Genomic DNA, 27,918 nt, shown 5'->3' on the forward strand with positions numbered 1-27,918 from the left:
CCCCTATCTTGGTTAAAATTAAAACTGAATCTGAAAAACAGAGACAAATATATAGCAAGAAAATCTATAAACTAGTTTTCAATGAATGAACTACCGGCTGTTTCCTGTTCACAGACAATTGACACTGTGTAAAGATAGGTTGTAATCTAGAAAGCAAAACAAAACAAAAACCATACACAGAGAGAGTGATAACAGATCTACAAACTTCTCAATTGAAATAAGAACTGATGGTCAACTGAGGTTTTCAGGAGAAGGTTTTTTTTTTTTTTTTAGATTTATTTTATTTATTTATTTTTGTTTGCTTTGGGTCTTCGTTGCTACACGGGGGGCTTCCTCTAGCTGAGGTGAGCGGGGGCTACTCTTCGCTGCGGTGCACGGGCCTCTCACTGCAGCGGCCTCTCTTGTTGCAGAGCACGGGCTCTAGGCGCACGGGATTCAGTAGTTGTGGCTCGTGGGCTCCAGAGCGCAGGCTCAGTAGTTGTGGCGCACGGGCCCAGCCGCTCCACAGCATGTGGGATCCTCCCGGACCAGGGCTCAAACCCATGTCCCCTGCATTGGCAGGCAGACTCCCAATCACTGCGCCACCAGGGAAGCCCCAGGAGAAGGTTTTTAAAAAGAACATATGCTCATCTGGAAAGCCAGATACACTGTGGCCTCTGTAAAAATGTTTTGAAAACTGGGCCCCCTGCAAAACAGCTGTATTTCACTGGCATTAATTAGTAGGGGAAAATATAATGTACTTCTTCACAACTGAGAGTATTAAATTTAACAAGGAGCAGTGACAATTCACTGCAGTCATAAATAGAAGATTCTGGTTGAAAACTTATCCATTCATGAAGAAGAGTGTTAAAACTTCAAAGGGTTTTGCTTCTGTGAAGAGATGAGATGGTTAAGTTTTCTTCCCTTAACATGTTTATTCTCTTAAAATTATCTGGTGATCACGGAATTCTTTTCTATTTTTGAGTGGTATTTTGATTCACTTAAGAAGAAAAACTCTTAGTGCTTAGGGAAGCAATTTAAAATCCGAGGCTAACCCCTTTTTCTTGTCAATAAACTGAGAAATCTGTGTAAAAATAAAGCATAATTATGACTGCCATCTGGGCGGTTGCTACTTTAGTCTCCACATTCTTACAAAGTTGTTTTCTTCCCAATATTAATGAAAAATACACAATCACTATGTAGGCATTTTTAAAGTATTGGTATTTCCTATGATTGACCTACCTATATTTTCTACCAATTCTCTCTAGGTATTTCAATTAAAATAATTTTTAAGAAAATAACTGATACCTCACCAAGACATTCCAAAAAATATTGCTAAAAAGAAAAAAATCAGCCATTCATAAGGTATTTTGGGTCATTATCAAAAAAAAAATATCCTTTACAAATTACTTCCATAGACCTGATTAATATTTTTCAAAGGAACTGACTAAATTGAAGGGATCTGGGATACATATAAACACAGGCTCCCATAGCAATAAATTGTTGAACCAACATTGAAAAGGTTCTTTTTTTTCCCAATGGAAGTCTTCTAACATTGGCAGTATAAAGTTCTTACCTTGAATAAAAGATTTTTCCTCTTTCCCTTACACAAAATAATAGTTAAAGAAATAGCTTCAGGCTGAACTACTACATTTCCACTTTAGCTAATAAGAAAATATAACTTCTTTTTCATTCTTAATTTGATAACATAATTTAAACAACTAGTTAAGGATTGAGTATAAACAAAATGAGAATATTCTGTCTCTTTATTCAGGAAACAATGCCAGTAACAACTAATTTTCTTACATGGCTGTGGCTATCAATGCTGGGTTTTCTTCGGGTTTTTTATTTTTTTGGTTCCAGAAGGCATTGATTCAATGTCACTTTTAGAGCTTCTTAACCTAAAATCCATGGATTGCTATGAAATCTATAGGTTTCTGGAATTATATATAAAATGTCATGTGTATATACCCATTGTAATTTTTCCTTCAGCAAATCTTCTTCTTTGCTACCTAACATCCGTGAACCCTCTTTCTGTTAACAGTACCCCATTTTCCTCTGGGATACAATCCTAATGCTTAGTTCATGGAAAATGATGAAGCTGACTCCTGCTCCAAGAGAGACACACAGTATTATTCTGTGATCTAATCAAAGCAAATTAGTACAAACAGACTTTGATAGGGCTTCTGGGAAAGAGATTCTCTCTTTTTCCTGTTTGACCTGAAGCTTGACAGGATATTATAGCTGAAGCAATGCCACTGCCACCATCTTGCTCCCAAATGAAGCCAGAGACTGAAGCTGCCTTAGTGGAAGCCGAGAGATGGAGAAAAAAATGAGTCTTGTTTACATTATTTTAATCCAGAAGTTAGTTCTGTGCCGAGACTCTATATTTTAATAAATAACACACATACATGCACGCACATTCATACCATCTTACTCCACAAATTTGCATAGCTGACTTCTTCAGCTTAACTGCTCACTGGCTTTCTCTGACCTTTCCTACCTACTATAAATTCCCCTCTCTGTATTCTTTACTTCTGTCCGTCCTATCTGTCATTAATCTCATTACGCATAGTCAAAATGATGTGCCATATGCTATTTCTTATTTTGGTACACAGGAATTTGGTCAGTTTTCCAGTCCTTTTCAGTCAAAGTTTACACAGTGCAGGATTATTTTCCAGGAGAGAGACAGGGAGAGAAAAAAAGAGACCCAGAGAGAAGGAGACAGAGAGAGACAGACAGAGAGATTTACAGAGAGAGAGGGAGGGAGGGGAACAGATTTTAAAAACTGAAGATTCAAATAGAGAGCCATGTAGTAAGTTCCATCAACGGTGGAACAAATTGAAATTTTGATTACACACATACAAGAAAATATATTTTAGTTAAGCAAATAACTGTAGCATAGATTAGGAGGAAAGGATTTTCATGCATTTTGATCTCCGTTCCAACCAGACTTAGCTGACATAATTATGGGGCCCCTAAAAGCAACTTCTGGGGTTTAGAAGCACCTGCCACTTCCTTTGAACTGGCCCTATAAATGCCAAGAGTGAGTGTTTTAGATTAAATGAATAGATTAATAAACATCTTTGGAATATCCATTATTAAGGTTGATTTATGTTCTCTTGCCAGCAGTAATTCAAGAAAATGCCATGCTATTCAAAAAATATTGCACGTCATTCTCACCACTTTGCCAAAGTTGACACCATGTAAGTATGACAATATCTATATTCTTTTGCGGTACTAACTGTACACAAAAGCTGATAGATATTAAACCACTCTAAGTTTGCAGGGGCATCAGGACAGGAACCACTCTTATTTATAACTCTGATAAATGACCTTTCATTTGTAAATTTATAGTGTATCCATAATTTCTTTAGGGAACCAAGAGGTTCATTCAAAAAACTGCCACAACATTTGTCTATGCAAAGGTGATGGATATGGTTTATGAAATTAAATGCTTTTAAAAATTAAAATCATATTGCCAAGAAAAAGGATATGTTCTTTCCTGGTTTGCTCACATTTTTAAATGATCACAACTACACTCTCAGCAGTTATAATGCTTAATCTAGATAGCATATTAATATAAATATGTCCAAATATATTGTTGTTATGGTTGTGGAGTATCAGTATGAACTACTGGACATCAAGTTCACTTAAATTTATTTTTTTTCTAATTCTATTCCTCTGTAGTAACCTATAAAATATATAAAGTATCATTAGAATATAATATTTCTTATTTATGTTTACTACAATTACTGTATTTAATTTTTCAGGACTACTCCCAGCAAACTGCATGGTTTATTGTAACCACAGACTATTAGAAACTATAATTTAAATAAAATTACTTAAATAAAATACATATTTGCCAAAAATTAACATTAACTAAATAAGGAGTCTTATTTTATCCCAATATAGACTTTGCTCAATTGGAGAAATCAAAGAAGGAGACGATGAAAGATAACAAACTCTCACTAAAGTAACCAATAAAAAGCAGAGTAGTCAATGTTCTAAGTGTGAAGAAGAAATGTACATTGTTACTCTGTGTGATGTGTTCTGGTGGCTTTCCTACTCCTTCATCTGCCATCATTTACTACCTAGGTAACACGCAAATCTCAGTGCTTTGGCTTTTTCCAGAGTAGTTTTTTACTTTTTTAATCTATCCTATTATTACGGAATCTGCAAAAGAGTGAACCTGACTTTAATTATTTGATTTGGTTATATGAGCAACAATCTCCAAATTGCAACTTTCTTTAGCATTAGCTCCTCCAGCCGCCAAAAAATTGTTGCAAATGCTTGCAAAATTTTTACGCAAGATATTTCTTACATGTTGAGCGTTCTATATTCTGCTTAAAACAAAGATAATATTAAAAATAAAATACAATAAGCAGTTTACATACCCCAGTGGACCGCTAGCTCCTTGTGGGCAGGAACATATTTATCATCATCTTTGGGTCACCGATGGCCAGCACAGCACCTGAGATATAATGCACACTCATAAACGTGTTTGAATGAATTAAATCAGACAGTGCTGTCTGGAATCCACTTGGAAGGTAAGAATTCAATAAAGTAACCATTCTATCTACCAACCCTCTTCCTCTATATCCTATACTATTAAAGTAGCAGTGCATATTCTTATACATTTGAATGACAACTTTATCCTGAAAACTCAATTCTCAAAAATAATCGTTTCTAAATGCTTATTACATTACATATTCTTATTGTCTTTGGTTCTGGTGGAGGCTATACAGTGCAGTGTTTGAGATCATGTACTATGGAATCAGGCTGATACATGTTCAAATCCTGGTTCCACCACTGGCAATTTACATGGTTTTGGATAAGCCACTAATCTCTCTAAATTTCAAACTGTCTTCAAAATAAAGATAATTTTAGTAACTTTCTAATAATGTTCAAAGGATCAAAGGAAACGATGCTTTAGCTCACTGCCTGATACACAGTACGCCCTCAATAAATGATAACTACTCTTTGTATTCCTTCCTCTTTCCCTCCCTCCCCTTCTGAAGAGCTAACCTTACTCTGGCCTTTGCCTTTGGCTACTGGGAGGTAATCTCTAGGACCTCAAAATGTCATGCCTGACAGGAATGTCTTTGTTTGCCTGAGGGCTTTGGCCACAAGATAGTCTAACAATGTGATTTTATGATGGGGGCCTTGAGTCATGCAGTATCACTTCTGCCTCCAAAACTACCTGGAGACTAAAGGTATCAGCCCAACACTGACGTCCAGGAGGGGCTAGAGACTAACGGTCAGCCACGCGAGCGGTATGTGATCAAGTCCCAGTAAAAACTCTGGCCACCAAAGGCTCAATGAGCTTCTCTAGTTGGCAATGCTCCGTGCATACTGTCACGTGTCAATGCTGGGAAAATAACATGTTCTGACTCCACAGGGCAGGGTGATAGAAGCTCTGTGGTTGGTTCTTCTAGCCTCAGCCCCAGCCTTATATAACTGCTTTCCTTGGCTGATTTTAATCAGGATCTTTTCCCTGTAATAAACTGTAACCATGAATATGACAGCTTTCACTGAGTTCTGTGAGTACTTCTAGCAAATTTTCAAACCTGAGGGCAGTTTTGGAAACCCCTCAAACACGCATTTGGTGTCAAAAGTGAGGGTGGTCTTGTGTAGAGGACTGGCTCCCTCAAATTCTGTAGTTGACTAACTGTACAGTTGGTTAAACTCTCACACCTTCCCTCTTTAAATGTGGAAGGCCCCAAAGCTTTGAAAGACATCTCACCTTATCACTCAAGTGAATGTAACAAAACTCTCACTTAACAGTGAAAATCACTTTGAATTGATGGTGCTTATGTATATACTATATGTTGTTTTATTTTCCCATGTACAAACAATAAAATTCTCCTCCAGTAATAGATTCAGAAATGTTTTGTTTTGGTTGTATGAACAGCAGTACTGTTTAGAAGTAAATGAGTCACATACAAGTAAAATTTCTAGAGATTAGTAATAGTAGATCCGTCAAGTTCAGATAGTAGAAAGTTAACTGAAGAGGTACATTGGTTTTCAAACAAAATATTAATTAAATCATATGCTTCTTCTGCATCTCCTAAATGCAGTATGCAAGAGGCTGTTTGTAACCTTGTTTAAAAAAAAAAAGCAAACTTTTTTTTTTACAACTATCAGTTTGGTAAGCAGAATTTTAAGATGGTCCACAAATTCCCCCCAACTTGTGAACATGTTCCTCAGCGTAATCTCCAGAGTTGTGAATATGATGGGTTTTACCCCCATGAATAGGTTATATTATTTAACACAGTTGACTTTAAAACAGGAAGATTATCTGCCTGGGTCTAACCTCATCACATAAACCTTTTAAATCTTGGTCTAGAGGTCAAAGACTGAGGATGATGGAGATTTGAAGCATAAGAAGGATCTGACACACCACTGCAGACTTTAGGATAGAGGCGGCGGCGTGGCAAGGAGTACACACAGCCTCTAGGAGCTATGGGCAACCCCTAGCAGATAGCCCCAAGGAAACGGGACCTCAGTCCTACACACAAAGAGCTGAATTCTACCAATAAGAATAAGTTTGGAAGCAGATTTTTCCCCAGGAGTGTACAGGAGTGTACAGGCAAGAACTCAGCCTGGCCAATCTTGATGCCAGCCTTGTGACACCTTGAGCAGACAACCTAGTCAAACCACGCTGGGCTCCTGACCTGTGAACTAATAAATGGGACTTGTATTAAGCCACTACGTTTTTGATAACTTGATATATACTTACAGAAAGCTAATACACACAGGAACTGAGGATTCTGTATGTATTTTATTGACCTCTCTTCAGTCTTTCACTCTGAAAACAATATCAGTTATGTGCCAGGTTTCACTAACCATAGAAACCCCCATTTACCAGTTACCGTTGCCAATACTGAAAAGTCATGGACCCACTCTGAACCAGAAACAGAAAAAAAGGTACTACGCCATATGCTAAAGACCGAATGTCCTCCCAAAATTCATATGGTGAAACCTAATACCCAATGTGATGATATTAGGAAGTGGGGTCTTTGGGAGGTGCTTAGTTCATGAGAGTGGAGCCCTCATGAATGGGATTAGTTATCTTATCAAAGAGACCCCAGAGAGCTCCCTATCCCCTTCCACTAAGTGAGGTTACAGCGAAAAGACAGCCATCTAAGAAGCAGGCTCTCACCAGACACCGAATGTGCTGGCGCCTTGATCATGGGCTTCCCAGCCTCCATAAGTATGAGAAATAAATTTCTGTTGTGTTAAGCCACCCAGTTTATGGTATTTTTGTTATAGCACCCCATATGGACTAAGACAAAAATGTAATTATTGTCTCTTCAGCAGATCATTTGGAAAACTCAACTCTCTGCCTCCTATATGGAAAGTGTTGAGAAGGTAACTCTTAAATATGCTGTGAATTATCTCCAAATTTTCTTGGGCCATTTTAAGGGTAGAAGTAGGCAGTGACTGTGCCTTCTTGAGGCATATGTGGGAAACTACCATATGTTCAGTGCAGAAGACACAGAATCTCTAAGTATCTGAAGTGAGATTGGGGGTCACTTAAAAAGAATCTCTCTCAGGAGTCTTCGTAGAACATGCTACTACAATTGCTCCTTGTCTCATACCCTTTTTATTCATTTACTACAATGCTGCCATGTTTATTTTTATAAAACACAAATTTTATCATGTTGTACCTCTACTCGAAATGACCAGTTTCAATGGCCTTCAAGATAAAGTCATTAGTTCACTAATACATTCAATATTTAAGTGCCAAGTTCTATACTAGGTGATAGGGACACACTGATAAGTAAAACAGATAAGGTTCTGCTCTCCTCTGAGATTTGCCCTTTCAAAAATATCCTTCCCATCCCCATCTCGTTCAACTAGAAAACTATGATTAATCTTTAATCCCTAACTTGGGCTTCACTCTTCTGGGAAGCCCTCTTTGACCCTCGAGCATAATGAGGTACTCCTTCTCTGTGCTCCTATAAAATACTGTACCTAATCATATAATAAAATTGATCACATTGTATTAAAATTGCATGGATTGCATGTCTGCATCCTCCATAAGCAGAATACGGGAGAAAACTCAGGAAACATGTGCACCCCAAATTCCTAGTCAATAAGAGATTATAAATGGGTAGGTCCTCTTGGGAGAAGCTGACACTAGACCTAATCCCTCCTGTGGGGTAGAATCTACAGGATATATACACGATGGAGGGAGAGTGTTCTAAACTGACAGTAGGAACCAGGCTGGGCAGTAAGGACTAACCTGTGCTACCCCACACATCTTAGGTATGCTGTGATGATAATTCCTCCTTCCCCTTGCACCCTCTATCTCAATTATGAGTTCCTGGAGGTTCTGCCCAGAGTAGACCCTCCAGAATGCAAGGTGGGAGATCAGCTACTAGTTAGAACATAGGGGCTATTAATCAGCTTACTTAGTGAGATAACAATCTTGAATGACAGAATTTGAGAGTGAAAAGCGATTGCAAGATTTCCAAAATATTCCCAGTGAAAATGCAAAAGCAAAATGTGAATCCTAAACAGATAGAGCCAGTATGGGAACTCGCATGTATCTAGGGAGGGAGCGGGGAGAAGTCTAGGGAAAGAAGAGAGGCAGAGCTCAGAGGCGGGGGCCAGGCTCTCTCCAGTATCTTGGTATTTAACCAACAAGGAGGTGGGGCAGGAGAATATCAGGTGGATAAAAGGGACCTGAGGGCTGACAGTCCTCTTTCATGGACATTACATGTTGGGGAGGGCATGGGAGAGGTCACAGGCCTCTCAGGGAATCCCTGTTGTAAGTCTTACACCCATCTAACCTGGTGAGGGAGAAATGAAAAAACACTAGTGAAGGAAGGTGCCCAGATAGATTGAGTTAAAACTAGTTACTATACCTCACGGGTTGTGTGCATGTGCAAGGAACCTCAAAATGTCTGTACTCTGTTCCATCCTCCCCAGTCCCAACACAAACACACACACACACACACACACGTACAACACAGAGGAAGACTGGGAAAGCCCTGAGATGGGGAAAGGAAGAGGGACCTCAAATTCAAGGCAATGGTATTCAAGGCAATGGTATTTGAGGCAATGGTAGTCCAGTAGCCGCTCAGGCTCACATCCAGGTGGGGCTAATTACATCAGCAAGGACAGAGGGCCCCACAGGTAGAGACCCTGGCCGAGGGAAGATGCCAGGAAGGATACAGAGGGCAACCCCAGGGCCAGCATGCATACATGTGACACTCCACACTACCGCGCCAGCCGCAATGATACACAAACTCCCCATAGTTGGTTTCTTTAGTGGGGACAGGGGCCGGGGAGGGCACGAAATGTGAGCAGTCATCCCTCTCAGGGTCAAGTAAGTGCAAGGTTGCCACCTGAGAGGGATACTTCCTTACATTTTTACACCCAAGGTGCCCCTCTCACCCCACCCTCCCCTGGACAGGGAAATAGAGAAACTAACAAACAAAAAGAGGTGATTTGATAGTAAAGACACTGAGTTATTTTGTGCTCTTTTGAGTTTACTTTTTATTATCTTTCAATCTGCACAGTAGGGTAGGGACTCAGGAGCAAGAATACATTATGGAAACAGCTCCATTTTCTTTGTATATTAGAGTAGAAGTGGATAAATTTTGACCCAATTAGATGTGTCCCCAAAATTATTCCAATATCTTATCAGATTATTTTCCTATTTAAATTACTCAAATTGCTATAAAAATCTTTTTTTCTTTATACCTTTATACCTTCTCAAAGCAAATCAGATCCACTTCTTCCCATACTATTGAAAGTTACATGTTACCTCACTCAACATACAAAAGGGACCAAGAACATCAATTCTTTAAGAGTCAGTAAGGAAGATGACCACTTGTACTCCCCTGCCAGCCTCAAGCACCTTTCCTAGTGTCCTCTTGTGAAGTCTGCCCCAAAGACACATGATCTAAAATCTTAAATTGCTATAAATCTCAGATACTAGGGTAATTTGCCTAATTTAAACCCTTAAGATATGTGTTGTGGGGCTTCCCTGGTGGCGCAGTGGTTGAGAATCTGCCTGCCAATGCAGGGAACACGGGTTCGAGCCCTGGTCTGGGAAGATCCCACATGCCGCAGAGCAACTAGGCCTGTGAGCCACAACTACTGAGCCTGCGCGTCTGGAGCCTGTGCTCCGCAACAAGAGAGGCCGCGGTAGCGAGAGGCCCGCGCACCGTGATGAAGAGTGGCCCCCACTTGCCACAACTAGAGAAAGCCCTCGCACAGAAACGAAGACCCAACACAGCCAAAAATAAATAAATAAATAAATAAATAGAATGTTTAAAAAAAAAAAAAAAAGATATGTGTTGTGGTTCCTTTTACAAATTTCAAGAATTTTCACATGTTCCATTTAATAACTCCATAGGTAGCAGCACTGCTTTGCCAACTGCAGTTTGGATCTGTAGGCTTTATCTCCACTCTCTACCTGCTGGCTGAGTGTTCTGGAACAAGTCACTTGATCTTTCAGTGTACTTTATTCATCACATTAAAGGGTAGCCTACACAATTCCCAAAGTTCCACCCTGATCTAATATTTCTACCACAAATAGATGGTAACTTCTGATGGTATCTTATTAACCTTTCTAATTCAGGAATGCAATCACAAACAACATTAGCTGATTTGCTACCAGTTCTCCTACCAGTAGAACTGGTAGCATGAGGAGGGAGAGACAGAAATGCTCAATGAGACTTGAGTGGTCAACAGTAATCATAATCAACACTGATATTCTGTAGTAGTTCCTATGAGCAGACACCATGCCAAGTGCTTTACATGTAATATCTGGCTTAATTCTTACAAGAGCTCTATGGGACAGGTACTTTTATTATACTCATTTTACAGATAAGAAAATTGGCACACGAGATTAAGAAATGTGCTCAAGGTCACAAAGCTAGAAAGTCTTTAGTTACCGATGAAACTCCTATTAGTTGCAACCAAAAGAACTCAACCAAAATACAGTGAAAAGTGCAAGACAAAAGAAATTCTAGAATCACTGTATATTAGAAATGTTTAACATAACCATTTCTGGAACTAAAGTTAAATAAGAATGCAGAAAACTTATTGCTCAAAAAATTTATTTTCATGAGGTAGCAGTATACAGATGCATGCCAAGTTGAAATCAGAAAGGACATAATCATTTCTTCACTCATTCTACAGGTGAGGAAAATCGGTTTACTAGGGAAATGGCAGGACTGTGCCTGGAATCCAGATCTCCTCTTTTTCAGTCCAGTGCTCTTTCTAGTGTGTACCTAATCCTTTGGGAAAGGCAACAGTGGTTGACAGTGTTGGCTGTGATGCCAGACTGCTCAGTGTGAATTCCTGTTTTCACTCGCCAGCAGTGTGATCTTATGTCTCAGTTTCCACATGTGTAAAATGTGAGTAATAATACCTACTGTAAAGGGTTGTTGTGAGAATTTAAGTAATTAATACATAAAAAACACGTAGAACCATCCCTGGTACCCAGTCAGTACTTAAGTGTTGGTCTTTATTATTACTACAATAGCACGTTTTGGGGGGAAAAAGGGAAGCCAAAACATCAACAGCCATCCAGCAGCACAAAGACTAGAGCAGATGAGTCGTGTTAATACCATTTGAGATATCCCACTCTTTCCATCTAAAAGTTCTATTCCTTAACCCTCCCAAGCACACCATATAGACAACTGGGAGTAAATTTCTGTCAGGACTAGAGATAAAGGAAATGCTAGAAGAAGTAATTTACTAGCAAAGTTTTAGGGAGGACTCAGCTTCCAGACTTAGCTTTATCGTTCACAACTGGATTCTAGAAAGCCAGGTCATGTCTCCAAGTCTCAGCTTCCTTCTCAGAACTTTCCTATAGAGGGATACTTCTGGAGGCTTCGCAAGGTTTCACTAATAGCCGAGGCCAAAAAGGAGATTTCTGATCTTAATTTTAATCATTCTAACCTAGTGAACAATATATAACCTTTAATTACCAAATCTTTGTTTTCTTGTTTTGCATCAGATTTCCTGCCATTATTAACAGGCATGATTATAGGAAAACACGTGTAATTTGCAATTCAAACAGCCTTTAATCTTAAAAGAATTTCCATGGGTGGAAGAAATGGCGCACAAGTGCCCTAGCTCCGTCCCTTGCATAGCCCACCACTTGCTCAAGCGATCTTAACTCATAAAGGAGGAGAGCTGTACAGCTTTAAAATGACTTCATTCCCATATTTACATATTTTTAATAGGGCTATGATGAATCTCCTTCCGCTTGACTCCTATTTTGAGCTGTGATATTTTAATCTCCATTCTTGCTGCAACTTAGCAGATGAATGTGCAGTGTGACAGAGCTCAGAGGAAATAGTATAAATAAAGCAAAGTGGAGCTATGACATCTCACATTTTATAGCTTTTTTATTGTAGCCAAAGCATAAACAGAGCACAGCTGTGTTATACTTACCGCTGTGAGCACTCCCTCAATCCTCACCCCCTATTGCTTTTAAAAAGACAGTGCTCTTATTCAGAAAGCTTTGGCTGTGGGTAGCATGGCCGCACCGGTGGCAGTCTCAACCCCAAACCTCTACCTTTGACTCACTTCTCCTCTTCCAGATGTAGATTTGTGGAGTTCCGCATCATTCCTCTGACTGAAAACCAATATGCCAACAGCAGCCCATCCTGTACTGTAGCAGAAGCACCCTGTTCCTACCTATTGGAAGATGGCTCCACAGCCAAAGCTATAATTTTCACTCCTCAACAGACACACTGCACCCAAATAACTCACAAACACTCTCTTAACAGGAGACACACAACTGGCTGGAAGTATTCAAAACAGTGCACTCTCTTAATGAAAGCCCCTTTTAGAATGAAGAAGCTGTATTTTTCACTTTCAAATTAACTCTTAGTCATGTTTGGGTGAAAGTTGTAAATGCCAAAAGGGCCAAATACAGTGAGAGTGAGAAGAGTGGTGTTGACCTGTGCAAAATCACTCCACGTGCTAAAACAGTCGTCAGGTTTTAGAATTTCTCAGGCTGTTACATATTTCATTAAGTCCAAAGAAGACAGAGGAAAAGACAAATAGCAAGCACCTTCTACACTCTGACAAATACGAGGTTATATACGCAGGGTTGATTAGTCCAGGACAAACACCTGATCTAAGAGGAGCCAATCAGAGTTCTTCCCAGAGATAGTTTATTTAAGTAAAATGGAAAAAAGAGCAAGCTACAGAATTCCTGTGCTGTCATCAATGGTGCCGTTTCCTCCAACATGGAGAAATCTCTATTGCAGCAAGAAAAAGTTGACATCCAAAGTGACATGGACACAGGAGAGAGGGGTATCAAGCCCTGACAGAGCATGACTCCCTGGTCCCAAGTGTTCCTGAGGCCCATCCAAACGCCTGCCTCCCCGCAATTTGGTTATTTGCCTTCCTTGTATTCCTTTACCCAACCAATTCCAGCTTTTTTTTCTTAAGCTGCCTCAAATTGCATTTTATCACTTACGAAAAAAGAATCCTATTTCACCTTCCAGAAGAAGATTCTTTTTTCAGTTGGATTAGGATTTATTTCTTTCTTTTTCAAATACCACCACACTATTTATGGGAAGGGAGGAAAACCCTCTGGGCTTGTAGAGGAATGTGTAATGAAATTCAAAAGACACATGCATCCAAGTGAAAAGAATATAGGGGCACAGTAGCCTATACACCAGTGAAGTGAAATGAGAGACAGGAAGATTGATTTGCATCATCATTAACATGGAAGGAGAAAAGCGGGAGAACACAATGACGGCGAGAACCACCTCCATTGACATACGTCATTGTTTCGAAACAACGGGCCCAACTGGGCTAACACAGGGGCAAAGTTGGTATCCCAAGCTTCCCAGCTATCTATCCGCCCAAAATCGCTCTTCTGCCAAGCTCATTGTCTACCAAGCTGCCAGCCCAGCCCAGGGATCTGATTAGCAATTTGCACTTTTGTGAGAGGATTAACAGAATTCCTTTGTTTTGAGGTCGGATTATCAAACTGCATCTTTAAAGAGGTGTGACCTCATCCAGATTCATAAGCCTGCTCCCTTGAGAATGGCTTGGATTTTACTCCACGTGTGCAGCATATAATTTCATAAAGGAGTGACTGTCAAAACATGGTACTCATTTCTTGATGTGTGCGAAGAAGCACATTCGTAACGTAAATAACCTCAGACGTTTTGTGATACTTTAAAATAACCCATCTGGTGGGAAAACAAGGATTTTCAACCCATTTGGTTCCAGCACTAGTAAATTAGTGTGCATCTAGCTCTCACAGAAGCCGGAGATAAACCCCATTCCCAAACTGAGACTCATGATGCCTTTATTTTTAAGAATATTCCGAATCAACACTTATTCTCGAGAAATTTTTTAAAAAGAAAGCAGAATGCACACGAGAGTAAACTGAGGCAAACCGAAGAATTTGACGGCTACGGCCAAAATGATAATGATATCAAATTGTTTACACTGCATGGTTTATATATCCAGCTTTATCCAAATATAGAGATGAACGAGGAAAACACAGTAAGAGTTTTGCACTTCTAAGTCTGTTCAGTAGCAGGGAACTCATCAGAAAGAAAGTCCCTGAAGTTTCCACCAAAGTTTGAAACAAGTAAAACATCCAAGGGGGGACATCTATAGGGCAGTATGCAACAGGTTGTGAAAAATTAGCCTTCAGACTTTGCACTAGTGTAATTTTTACTTCAGATGGCAATCACAGATAAAATGCACAAAAGCAATCCAGCCTTTGGAAGGCATGCATTACTGGTGTGAGAACCGTATCTTGGGAAGTACATAAATGCCCATTCAGCTACAAATGGCAAAAGGGCAGTCTGGCCACAACTAATGCCCCAAAAGCCAGACACTGCTGAAGATCAAGCGGCAGCTTTATTCGTTGACAAACTAAAAATCAAAAGAGTTGATTTTCAGGTGCTTGTCTTGGACAAGCAATGAAAGTATCTTGTTTCATAAAGAAGAAACAAGTATATTAAATGTGTTTATTTTAAATATTAATATAGATTATTACCCCAAAGTTGATAGATTCGGGAATGTGTCTTCAAGTTAGGGAACTTTCAATTACAGCAAGAGTGTATTTACTAGGCAAGCCCTGATAAATAAGGTGTCAGGTGTGTTGGTCTGTTTGTAAGCACAATACATACACACAAGACTATTAAATCTATGGTTCTTAATGAGTGGTTGTGTCAGTTAATGAATTCACCTGGAAAATCTTTTTTAGTACAACTGTCATGTACCCCAACTTATAGCCTGTGGGTGGAATGAGAACATATTTTTCTGAAAAATCTCGACTGGGATTCTGTGAATCCCTCTTAAAGAGCCCTCTCTTATATTTGAAAATAGCCCTTCTATCTGGATTATCTGCTTGTTAGTCTTGCCTTACTAACTAAATTGAAGTGTCCTTGAAAAGGTGGATCATGCCTCTTAAGAGCCTCCTACAATGACCTGCAAACAGTTTGGTGTTCAAAAAAGCTGGATAAATAAATTCGAAAGACTTTTGTTTAATTAATAGGGGTATGATAGAAGTTATCAAAGCAGATGACTACTTCAGGGAGAGTAGAAATGAAAAAAAATAATTTAACAATAACTTGACTTTAACCCTAAAGCTGCCTACACGGAATTCAAGAAGAAAACAATGTGCATTATTTATGCCTTCTCTAGCCATAAATACAGAGCACCAGCCAACATCAACCTTGAATTATTCATTTATTCAACATATATTTATTGCATGTCTCCATTTGCCAGGAACTATCTTGGGCTCTAGAGTCAGAGCAGTAAACAAAACAGACCAAGCTCCTTGCCCTCGTGCAGCTAATATTCTAGGCAGGAAGATAAAAAATAAACAAGATAAATGAATAGATATATTACTATGTTAGTTACAGAAGTGCTAAGGAGAAAAATTAAAGCAAGGGACGATAGAAAGTGTTTAGAGGAGGACTAGATGAAATTTTAGAGGAGAAGGAAGGGCCTCACCTAGAAGGAGCCATTTGGGTCAAGACCTAAAGAAAGTGTTGGAATGAGTCACTCAGTATTTATGAGTATGCAGAGCAAGAGCCTGCCGGCAGAGGGAACCTTGCAGGGGTGCAAAGGTCCTATGAGGGGCAGTGCCCAGCTTGCTAGAGAAAGAGCAGTGGGCAGAGGGAGGGAGGGAGGATAGTAGTAGAAGGACAAGCCGGCAAGGAGAGGGGATGGGGACTGCCTCTGCTCTCTGAGGGTCACAGTAAGGACTTCCCTGAGGAAGAAAGCCATTGGCGTGTCCTGAGCAGAGAAGGACATAATCTAACTATTGTGCTTCACCCATTCAAGGCTCACCCTGGCTGTCATGTGAAAACAGACTGAAGGGGAATAAAGTTAGGAGCCCAATTAGGAGACTTTGGCCACAAACAGAAATGCAGTGGCTTGGACCAGACTGGAAAGTGGAGATGAGGAGAGGTGGTCAGATCCTGGAAATATTTTGAAGGTAGTGCTGATAGAGTTTTACCCAGGATTAGATGGGCTCTAAGTGAAAGAGAGGAGTCAAGGGTGATGAAAGGTTCGGGGTCTGAGCAATGGGAAGAATGGAGCTTCCTTTCACTGAGCCAGGGAAGACTTCAAGGGGAGCAGGTGTGAGGAGCACATCCAGAGCTCATTTTCATCTGCCAAGTGGAGCGGCCAAGGAGCCATTTGGGTGGGTGGGTGTGGAGTTCAGGAGAGAGGTTACAATGTAAAAGGAACTTATATTCTCAGACAAAATTGTCCTAGCTCTGACCACTAAAAATGGTTGCTTTTGGGCTTCCCTGGTGGTGCAGTGGTTGAGAATCTGCCTGCCAATGCAGGGGACACGGGTTCGAGCCCTGGTCTGGGAAGATCCCACATGCCGCGGAGCAACTAGGCCCGTGAGCCACAATTACTGAGCCTGCGCGTCTGGAGCCTGTGCTCCGCAACAAGAGAGGCCGCGACAGTGAGAGGTCCGCGCACCGCGATGAAGAGTGGCCCCTGCTCGCCGCAACTGGAGAAAGCCCTTGCACAGAAATGCAGACCCAACACAGCCATAAATAAATAAATAAATAAAATTAAAAAGTGGTTGCTTTCAAACGAGTCTTTATTTAGAAGCTATGACACACTGCTATATTTAAAATGAATAACCGACAGGACCTACTATATAGCACAGGGAACTCTGCTCAATATTCTGTAACACCTAAATGGGAAAAGCATTTGAAAAAGAATAGATGCATGTATAGATATGTATATAACTGAATCACTTAGCTGTACACCTAAAACTAACACAACATGGTAAATCAACTATACTCCTATATAAAATAAAAAGTTAAAAATAATAAATAACCAAATAAGTAAATAAATACAAGCTATGACAGAATTTGCAGTATTTTTAATAACCGTCTTTCAAAAAGCACAGAAATCTGTATATAGCCATTTGATTTTAATAGAGATAATTCCTTAAAGTTCATCATTTACTGATAAACCACAGGCAGCTAAATTCATACTGTCCATGTATGTAACAAATACCAAAGTAATAGCCTCGGTTTGGTGGTCTGATTTGATATATGACTAGTGTTTAGATAATCCAGAAGAACAAATATGTAGTACCATCCGTGGATATGTACGTCTCACTTTTTTTTTTTTTAGGAATGACAAGGAAACGTACACACATGCTTCTGAGGGACTGTTGATGAGACCTCATGCTGAGCACATTTAAGTTTCATGTTTTATCTTTAAGATGTATGTGGAAAAAAAAAAGATGTGGAATTTTAAAAATGAATTAAAAAGATTAAATGTTTTAAAGTATTTGCTAAATTACCTGACTTTCCCCCAAAATCATTAGGTAAAGTTGACTTTGATAATTGTAAGGTACTGTACAACTAGTATCATCATCATAGCTATCTTTTATTAAGCCCTACTAAGTAGGCATTGTGTATTAGTTTTATACTATATACCAGGCCCTGCATATTGTTTTGTATGTATTAAATCATTTAATCCTAATGTCAACCCTATCTTATCCATAAATATTCCTTACACTAAAGCCAGATGTCTCCTGACAAAAATTTATAGAGAAATTTCTTCTCCTTCAATGTGAAACCAAAAAGCAACAGTGAAGACTAAAACAACATACATAAATATATGGTACTGGAGACAATTGGGAAAGTTGTACTCCTGTGTACTTGTAATTTAACTAGGAAATGCCTATCTGAACAATAATCCTATACCAAATGACCTGTACCAAAACAAACATCCCATACCAGTGAAATGCCATCCATTACAGTGAACTGACAATAATCGGAGTTGCCAGTTAACAAAAATTAAAATAGAAATATTTATTGTAGAAATAAAGAACAAGTAATCTAAAACTCATGGCTTTTAATAAACAGTGAGGTTTACAGTACAAAATATTGGGGGAGGGGGAATAAGGTAATTTCTTAAAAAACAATAAATCTTTAATCAACTGTTTATCAGATATAAACTGGATGTCCAGAAATAAATTGAAATAAATAGAAAAATATACTTCCACAGTCTTGAGCAGTTCTTCCAAATCCTCCATCCATTTAAGTTGGCAGGGCATATTAGTGGTTTATTTGGATATTGTCCACAGTTGTAAATGAGCATCTTTGATGCAGTATTTTGGCACTGGATCATGTAAATGATTATACTGCTATATATTTAATGTAGTAGATATAAAACTTGGACCCAAGTATCAACTTGAGAAAAGCATAAAACTCATCAAAGATCTTCTCTAAAGTCATCAATGTAAGTAGCTTGCAAACCATGGGGTTGCTGACTACAGCACCTCCATTACCGTGGTCATTCTAGTAACCTTCCACTCTTCTCATATCTTGTTCATCCTATCACTGTAGCTGCCGTCTCTGCAAAAGGAGTGAGAAGCGGCACAAAGCATGCTTCTGGGTGAGCACAGAGTCAGATGTGGGTTACATGGGCGCTCTATCACTCACCCTATAAATCCAGAAGAGGTCCTGGTGAAACACACAGGGGAAGACATACACACTTCTTTGACATCTTTCGTATGTCATGAAAGCCGACTCTAATTTCCTTAGAAAGAATATCAAAGTGCCATCTTTTTACCGTCATTTTAAACTAAAAAGGAAAATAGGGCTAATATACATAATCAGTGAAATTAAGTAGGCAAAGTTTATTTCTCCAAATCCTACATCTTCTTTGATGACAAGCTTTTCTTGTCATCAAGAAAGTGGGGGAAGAAATGCCACTTCTTTCCCCAGACTGTCTCTGACAACATTAGAGTCCAATTTATTTGTTCAGTGAGGTTGAACTCAAGGTGACCAGCCCACAATTATACTATTCCCTTTGCTTTCTCACCCTCATCAAAATGCACCTACTCTATGTTCTATTAGTCAATGCCCAAACCTTAAACTTCCAAGATCACCGCTGCCAAATGATAATACAATCAGTGCCAAAATGCCAGTGGTTAAAGACAGAAATTTGGAATTGCAAGGAAACCTTCAGAGGTAATTAATTCAATCCTTCACTTAAAACTGGAATCGTCTTTGCTATGTCACTATCATCATCTCGGATTTGGGCCAACTCTACAGCCAGAGATCAAAAATTCACTTCATTTTGAGGCAACACATCCAATTTTAACTTTCCTCTACTGGTCTCAGTTCTCAAGTTCTACACAGAATAACTTGTGTTTTTCATACCCAGATGCACCCAGCTCTGTGCCCTGAAATACTGATTTCTATGAATCACATCAAGAGACTACCTTCTGCTAAGCTCCTGGTTGGCTTTTGAAATGAGACTCATGAGCAAGAGATCAGAGAGTAAGACAAGCGTGAGGTCAGGATACATATTTCTTCAGCTCTCTCCTTGCAGGTGACTTGCAGAGTCTAGAGGTGTGTCTCCACTCAGGTGGGCCTCTCCATAAAGCTCCCCTCTGCTGGTCCCTTGGGCCTAGAGATGTTATCGACACCCTGCTATTATTACTCCCAGAGTATCAGTCAGTCCTTTTTTTTAATTTATTAATTAATTTATTTTTATATTTATTTTTGGCTGTGTTGGGTCTTCGTTTCTGTGCAAGGGCTTTCACTAGTTGCGGCAAGCGGGGGCCACTCTTCATCGCCGTGTACGGGCCTCTCACTGTCGCGGCCTCTCTTGTTGTGGAGCAGAGGCTCCAGACGCGCAGGCCCAGTAGCTGTGGCTCACGGGCCCAGTTGCTCCGCGGCATGTGGGATCTTCCCAGACCAGGGCTCAAACCCGTGTCCCCTGCATTGGCAGGCAGATTCTCAACCACTGCGACACCAGGGAAGCCCCAGTCAGTCCTTTTTAATAACAGTTTTATTGCATAGAATTCACACATCATACAATTCACCCATTTTAAGTGTACAAGTCAATGGTCTTTAACATATTCGTAAAGCTGTGCAACCAGCACCACAGGTAATGTTGGAACATTTTCATCACTCTAAAAAGAAGCCCCACACTCATTAGCAGTCACCCCCCCCCCCTGCCATTTCTTCCTAACCCCTCAGCCCTAAGGCAGTCACTAAATCTACTTTCTGTTTTTATAGATCTGGCTATCTGGACATTTCATATAAATGGAATCAGTATGTGCTCTCTTGTGACTGGCTTCTTTTAGCTTTATGTTTTCAAAGTTCATCCACGTGGAAGCATGTATCAATACTTCACTTCTTTTTATTGCCAAATAATATTCCATTGTATGAATATACCATGTTTTGTTTGTTCATTCATTAGTTGATGGATATTTGGGTTGTTTCCACTTTTCAGCTATTATGAATAATTCTACTATGAACACTGTGTACACATCTTCATGTGAACATACGTTTTCATTTCTCATGAATTAACCTAAGGAATGGAGTTGCTGAGTCATATGGTAACTCAACCTTTTGAGAAAATGCCAGAATCTTCTAAGCAGCTACCCATTTTACACTCCCTTCAGTGATGTATGAGGGTTCCAATTTCTCCATATCCTCACCAACCCTTGTTATTATCTGTATTTTTCATAGTAGCTGTCCTGGTGCATGTGAAGTGGTATCTTATCGTGGTCTTGGTTTTCTTAAAACCCTGGGTTTTTTTTCTTCTTTTTTTATAAATTTATCTTTTTGTTTATTTATTTTTGGCTGCGTTGGGTCTTCGTTGCTGCACACCGGCTTTCTACAGTTGTGGCGAGCAGGGGCTACTCTTCGTTGCAGTGAGCGGGCTTCTCATCATGGTGGCTTCTCTTGTTGCGAAGCACGGGCTCTAGGTGTGCGGGCTTCAGTAGTTGTGGCATGCGGGCTCAGCAGTTGTGGCTCGTGGGCTCTAGAGCGCAGGCTCAGTAGTTGCGGTGCACAGGCTTAGTTGATCTGCAGCATGTGGGATCTTCCCGGACCAGGGATCAAACTCGTGTCCCCTGCATTGGCAGGCAGATTCTGAACCAATGCACCACCAGGGAAGTCCCTATACCCTATTTTATACCCGTATAAGGACTACCTTTATTAAATTCTCCTCCAATCATTTCATTTAAGTCCACCATCTGTTTCCTGACAGACGCTGAATGACTCAAAGACTAATCCTTTTCCATATTTTTGAAGATTGTTTTGAATCCTTTCCAAGTTTCTTTTTCAGGCTAAACAACTCCTCTTTATATGAACTATTAGTTTCCAGATTATTTATCCCCCTAATTTGCCAGCTTTAGACACTAAATTATCAATGTCCTTCAAATTATTTTACCCATAAGTGACATACGTGAACTGACCAGTATACATTTTACCATGTGATTATCTCATTGGTTATGGACATTATATTTCTTCTATCAGTGTTGTTAAAGATGCCATTATATCTTGTTTGAGCAGCTATGTCCTACTGTTGGCTTATATGGAACATAAAATCAACTGGAATATCTTGACAATGGACTATCAATTCAGATATCTCATAGTTGTAATTGACTGATTGATTTAAAGATTACATGGAGAATTACTTTAACACTATTAAATTTCATCTCTTTAAGTTTTGGCCAACACTGAGCCTATCACTGACTTCTGAGTCATTTGGTCCTGAGCACCAAATGAGATAAAATGGGTTAAAGTGCCAAATAAGTCTTTGCCAAAAAAAGGCAATCAAAGTGTTAGTTTCCTCTTTTTCTTACTTCATCAAAGTTCTTAATAAAAATAACAAAGAGGATAAACCAATGAATAGAATGAGTGGCACCTGACTACAGACATCTCTTTAGATTGATAACATATACTAATCTATATCCTTTACATATGGTTCTTTAATATTAATCCATATTACCAAACTGCCAACCAAACCAATTTCCTTCCTAACTTCTCAAAATTCTATAATATATTATGAAACTACATTTTATAAAAGATGATAACTGATAATAGGGTAGCTCTGTTAAGAAGCATTAAGTTAATTTTACATGATTGGCTCTTAGAGAACCCATACTGGCTTCTTGTGAACATTGTTTTCCTTCTAAGTGCTCAGAAACAACTGACATTATAATGCAATCTAGGATTTTACTGAAATCCTTAAAATATAACTCTTAAAAAATATAAACTTTTCTTCCACTTTAAATTCAGGGTAACATTTACTCCTCTTGAGTCTTCTGACACTTCTTGTCTTCCACATGTTTTCAAATTTTACCAAGAATGGGTTTTCAAAAATAATGTCTACCACCTCCTTCCCCAATAGGTATGAGTTAATTATGGGCACTCTGACCATTCAATACTTGAAATCAAAACATCAAAATATGTATCACCCTTGACTGTTCTCCCTTCTGCATCCCCAGTTCCCCACATCCAAACCATCAGCCAGAGCTATTCAAAATACATGAAATCTATGCCACTTGGTTACGTCTCACTAACTCCACTACTGTCTCTCTAGTACAAGTCAGAATCACCTCTAACCGAACTACTACGGTGGTCTCCCCACTGATCTCTCTGCTTCCATCTTTGTCCCCCTACAGTTGACTCTGCACACAGTAGCCAAAGTAAGTTTTTAAAAATGTTCATCTGACCAAGTCACTCCCTCACTTACAACCAGCTTCTCATCACATTTAGAATAAAATCCAAGGGATCTGACCCTGCCTTCCTTTCCAGTTTCATCTCCCTAATGCTCTCTCCCACCCTCATCACCCACCACCTGCTTTAACTACACTGGCTTTCTTGCTGTTCCCAGAACTTAACAAGTTCAGTGTTTCTGCTGGGTTCTTCCCTTTGCCATCTCCTCTCCCTAAAGTCTCCCCATAGATCTTCACGTGACTTGTCATCCCTCAGGTCTCAGGTATCATCTCCTCATAGAACTTTCCCTGTCCTCTTTATCTAAAATAGCACTTCCACAACCTAAATGTTTAACAACAGAGGAATGGATAAAGAAGATGCTGGACATATATACAATGGAATATTACTCAGCCATAAAAGAAAATGAAATAATGCCATTTGCAGCAACATGGATGGACCTAGAGATTGTCATACTGAGTGAAATAAGTCAGGCAGAGAAAGACAAATATCATATGATATCATTTATATGTGGAATCTAAAAGAAGGGTACAAATGAACTTATTCACAAAACAGAAGTAGAGTCACAGATGTGGAAAACAAACCTATGGTTACCAGGGGATAAGACGGGGGGAAGGATAAGTTGGGAGATTGGGATTGACATATACCCACCACTACATATAAAATAGATAACTAATAAGAACCTACTATATAGCACAGGGAACTCCACTCAATATTCTGTAATGGCCTATATGGGAAAGGAATCTAAAAAAAGAGTGGATATATGTATATGTATAACTGATTCACTTTGCTGTACACCTGAAATTAACACAACATTGTACATCAACTATACTCCAATGAAAATTTAATAAAATAAAATAAAATAGCACTTCCAGCCCTACTCCTTACTCTATCGTATTTCCTTCATTCAGTTTATCACTTTCTCTAAGTATTGTACATTTATTCATTTATTTCTATCTTCACCCCTAGAATCTAAGCACTTTCAGAGCATGGCTTTTTCTGTTTTGTTCAACAATATGTACTTGGCCATCTATAATAATAACCAACACACATAGTGAGCACTCAAAACAAATTTTTTAAGTAAATTGAATGAGAACCCCCAAGGAACGAATGTAATAATATAAATTCTGATCTTAGTGGAAACCAGGAGAAACACGCAGGGCTGAGGGCAGCTTTGGCACGTCTTCCAGTCACATGGGCTACAGGAACCCCACAAGACAGCATGGTCTTCATTCACCAACTCCATCAGTCAACAGACCAACAGGTGCAGTCTGAATCTGCTGAGATCAGGGAACCGCAGCATATGAGAGCCTTCAATCTCGAACGTGGGCCGTGAGTATTTTTTTCCCTATCTCAGCCACCACTCTCCCAATTATAATAAATGAATAAAGTAGATTGAAGCTAAGGAAAAATAAAACAAAATTAGAAGCTGGCAAAATGCAAGCCCACTGCCTGGGGCTGATGGATGATGACAGCTAGCAGACAAATCCTGTTCCCCCTCCTAGATTCTGTCTACTAAACAAATCAGCAAGCTCGTCAATATCTGCACGCATTTACCTTCTGCGGCAACAGCTGCTGCAAAATCACGATGCTGACTTTTTGGGTTGTGGTCTTGCTCATGGGACACATTTATAGGCCAAGCAGGGTCAAAAGATAACAGAATGACAACCAATATTATAGGAAACGGTGTTGTAAGGGCTTGGAAGATAAACAGCTTGGGAGTCCCCTACTGAGTCTACCACTAGCCCCTGTCCCTCCCCCCAATAACTGGATGTTTGCATGATGAGATGTGAAAAGTTCATTCTTGTGCTAGTAATTAACTGTAAAACTTCCAAGAAAGACATTCAGTGATTAAACAGAAACTTGTGAGATACATAATCTTAAAGCTGGATTATGTTTTAAAACATGATCTTTTTCATGAAAACTAGTATTCAGTGTGGAAATTATATTTTAAAATGGCAAAAATCTTCTATTCTTCACAAAATTATGATATGATTCTGTTTTCTATTGTAGCATAAGAGAAATTTTGTCTCTCATCTTCAAAGAAGAAAGAAGAGATAGGACCAAATACAACATATACAATACAACAAATACATCTTTCCCTAAAAGTTTCAAATGAAAATAGCATAGGAGGAAAGAAAGGGCTTTTATGATTAATTTTACAGGCAATGATTTCCAGGCACTTACATGAAGTTAAGGATGGCAAAATATTCTTTCTTTTTCCCTAAATAACTTTTTTTTAATTTTTGTTTTATTTATTTATTTTTATACAGCAGGTTCTTATTAGTTATCTATTTTATACATATTAGTGTATATATGTCAATCCCAATCTCCCAACTCATCCCAACCCCCCCTTTCCCCCCTTGGTGTCCATACATTTGTTCTCTACATCTGTGTCCCTATTTCTGCCTTGCAAACCGGTTCATCTGTACCATTTTTCTAGATTCCACATATATGTGTTAATATACGATATTTGTTTTTCTCTTTCTGACTTACTTCACTCTGTATGACAGTCTCTAGGTCCAAAATATTCTTAAAACATCCTGCATTAGGAAAACATAAAACTATGAGTGGTTTAGTTAATGAAACACAATAGTATTTCAGAACTGAGACTCTGACCACCATTAATTAATTAGGGGAAAGGTGACTGGAAGAAAATGGGAGACACAGCAGACTGCCTGAGTCTATTTCAAGCATTTTCTCATGAGGGCCCTGAAATTCTTCAAAGTGTGTTTTATCACTTACAACAAGAGAAACCCTGCATCTCTCTCTGGTGAATCATGCCCGTTCGTACCAAGTGGCAACAAAGGGTAGAGACATCCCAAGAGAAGGCAAGCCTATACTCAACTGAGAAAGAAAAAGAGAAGGTCATCAAGACCCTTACTGCAGCTGAGAGAAGACAAGACACAAGACAGAGAAGTGTTAGGTACAGATCAGCTTCCCACTCGCCTTCAGCAAATTCTACTGATTTCAATCATCTGTGCAGAGGCTGCTTCCCAAGCCTTATTTGTGCAGGAACGCCACTCCCACTGGCGATGTCATTCCTGGCTGACATCTGTTGACTGTCCAGACCAAGCTGAAGAAGTGGGAACTACTGGGGAGAGATGTCAAGGTCCTTGTCATTTGAAGAGGTCTCCCAGAGCAGGTGTGGTTATTCCCACTTCTCCTCTGCTCTCAAGCATCAGGTACCTACCTTATTAAGGCACTCACCAAGCTGTAGAACTGGTATTTGCACAAGTGGCAGTATCCCTAACAGACTGTGAGAAAACATGTGCAATTCTTTTGGGGACACATCTGGAATGGTAAGTACCTGAAAGAGCTGATCAGTGCTCATTAAGGTGTGAGCAAAAGGGTGTCCTCTTGTTCACATTTCCCTGAAGTTAAGAATGAAGATGAAAACACAGTAGATGTGCGTTACGGCAAACAACAAAAATAGTATTTTTATTTTTTTGCAACCACAATTTTCTTACTGGCTTTCTACAGAAGTCTAAAGTATTTTTTTTCCAAATTATGACAAATGTTTTCACTAGATGGTGGGCTTCCAGAGGCCAGAGATAATTTTCTCTCCCTTAAAATAAAGCTTGATGATCTCACAGATTCTCAGTAAATGCCTATTGATTAATGAGTATTCTACTAAGGCCAGCTAGATATTGATGATTCTCCCATTTTTCTTCCTGTTACTCACTATACCTCCCCTTAAAAAGAAACTTGTTTTAAATGATCAGGCCCTTTCTTCTGCAGTGAATAAGAGCTTTATCTAAAATGTACCACCACAGGGGTGGGGCCTGCAGGGATATTCACTCAGGCACAGAGGCTGGAGGATGAGAACAGAAAACACAGAACTAGATTTTTTTAAAAAAGAGCTACTACTTTGTCAGCAGCCTCAGGTCTTTGGAACCCAGAAGCCACAAATCAGTATCTGGTATCAGCCTTCTACAAGGCTTAATCAAAGGAAATTTTAAGAGAAGAGCCATTTCAGAAATAAGAGTATTAATGGTGACTTAAAGAAAGTAGAAATAATTGGAAAAAAAAAATTCTTTCCCTTTTGCTCTCTGATTTTCTGTGTGACTTCAGGTGTATGAGCAAGTCCTCCGTGTCTGACTTTCCTTATCTATGAAGCTGGTGGGAAAACCACTGAACTCCACTAACTGTCAGTAATTCTAATAGGAATTAAGTTAAATATTTCTACATTTTGTGACCCTTAAAATTCCCAGAGGATGGCTAGCATGGTGAAATAATACTATAGCATCCTCCTTATGGCAATAAACCATCAATAATGTGTATTCAGGACTGCTATCTCTTTCATTACCTATTCCAGGGCGCTGGAAAGAAGTAACTTGTGTTATTTTGTGGACCCTGACAAAAGCAGGGCTGGTACCTTGTCAGCCCTGCTGGTACCTTGTCACACTACTGCTTCTAATCTTCCAGAACTCTCAAGCTGAAAACCACTTTCAAACAGAGATTTCCTGGGTACCGTTAGCACTGACATCAAACCTTCAGTTCGAAGGTCACATCTTCTCTCCCACTCCCCTGCCGTCTGGGTCTGGCCTGCCCTCACTGAACGAAATGCCCTCTTTATCTCAAAGAAGTACAGGCTGCTATGAGAAGGAGTCTGGGGAGGGAGGTTACTGATTGCAATTGTTTGGAAGATTCTCATAATTGCAGCAAGGGATCCATCCTCTCGTGTCACCTAAGTTGGAAAATGGGTCAGACATAATGCATTTGGTTAAGTGTCTAAACTGAAAAGGTGCTATTTTATTTTAAATGGCATAGTCTTTACAAAGGCTAAGGTTACTGGTGCAATGCTCTCTCATTTTAAAACGTATCAGGGACATGCCCTCTGAGGGTCAGGCTTTCATTTGCTGATGTTCTCGTCCTTCATTGTACCCTGTGTCTTAGCTGGGCACGCTCCTGATTCCCTGCTACATCCAGACGGCCCATGTAAATAGTGTTTATGTTA

This window comes from Balaenoptera musculus, chromosome 10 (assembly GCF_009873245.2).
Source record: "Balaenoptera musculus isolate JJ_BM4_2016_0621 chromosome 10, mBalMus1.pri.v3, whole genome shotgun sequence".
In the NCBI taxonomy this organism is placed as follows: domain Eukaryota; kingdom Metazoa; phylum Chordata; class Mammalia; order Artiodactyla; family Balaenopteridae; genus Balaenoptera; species Balaenoptera musculus.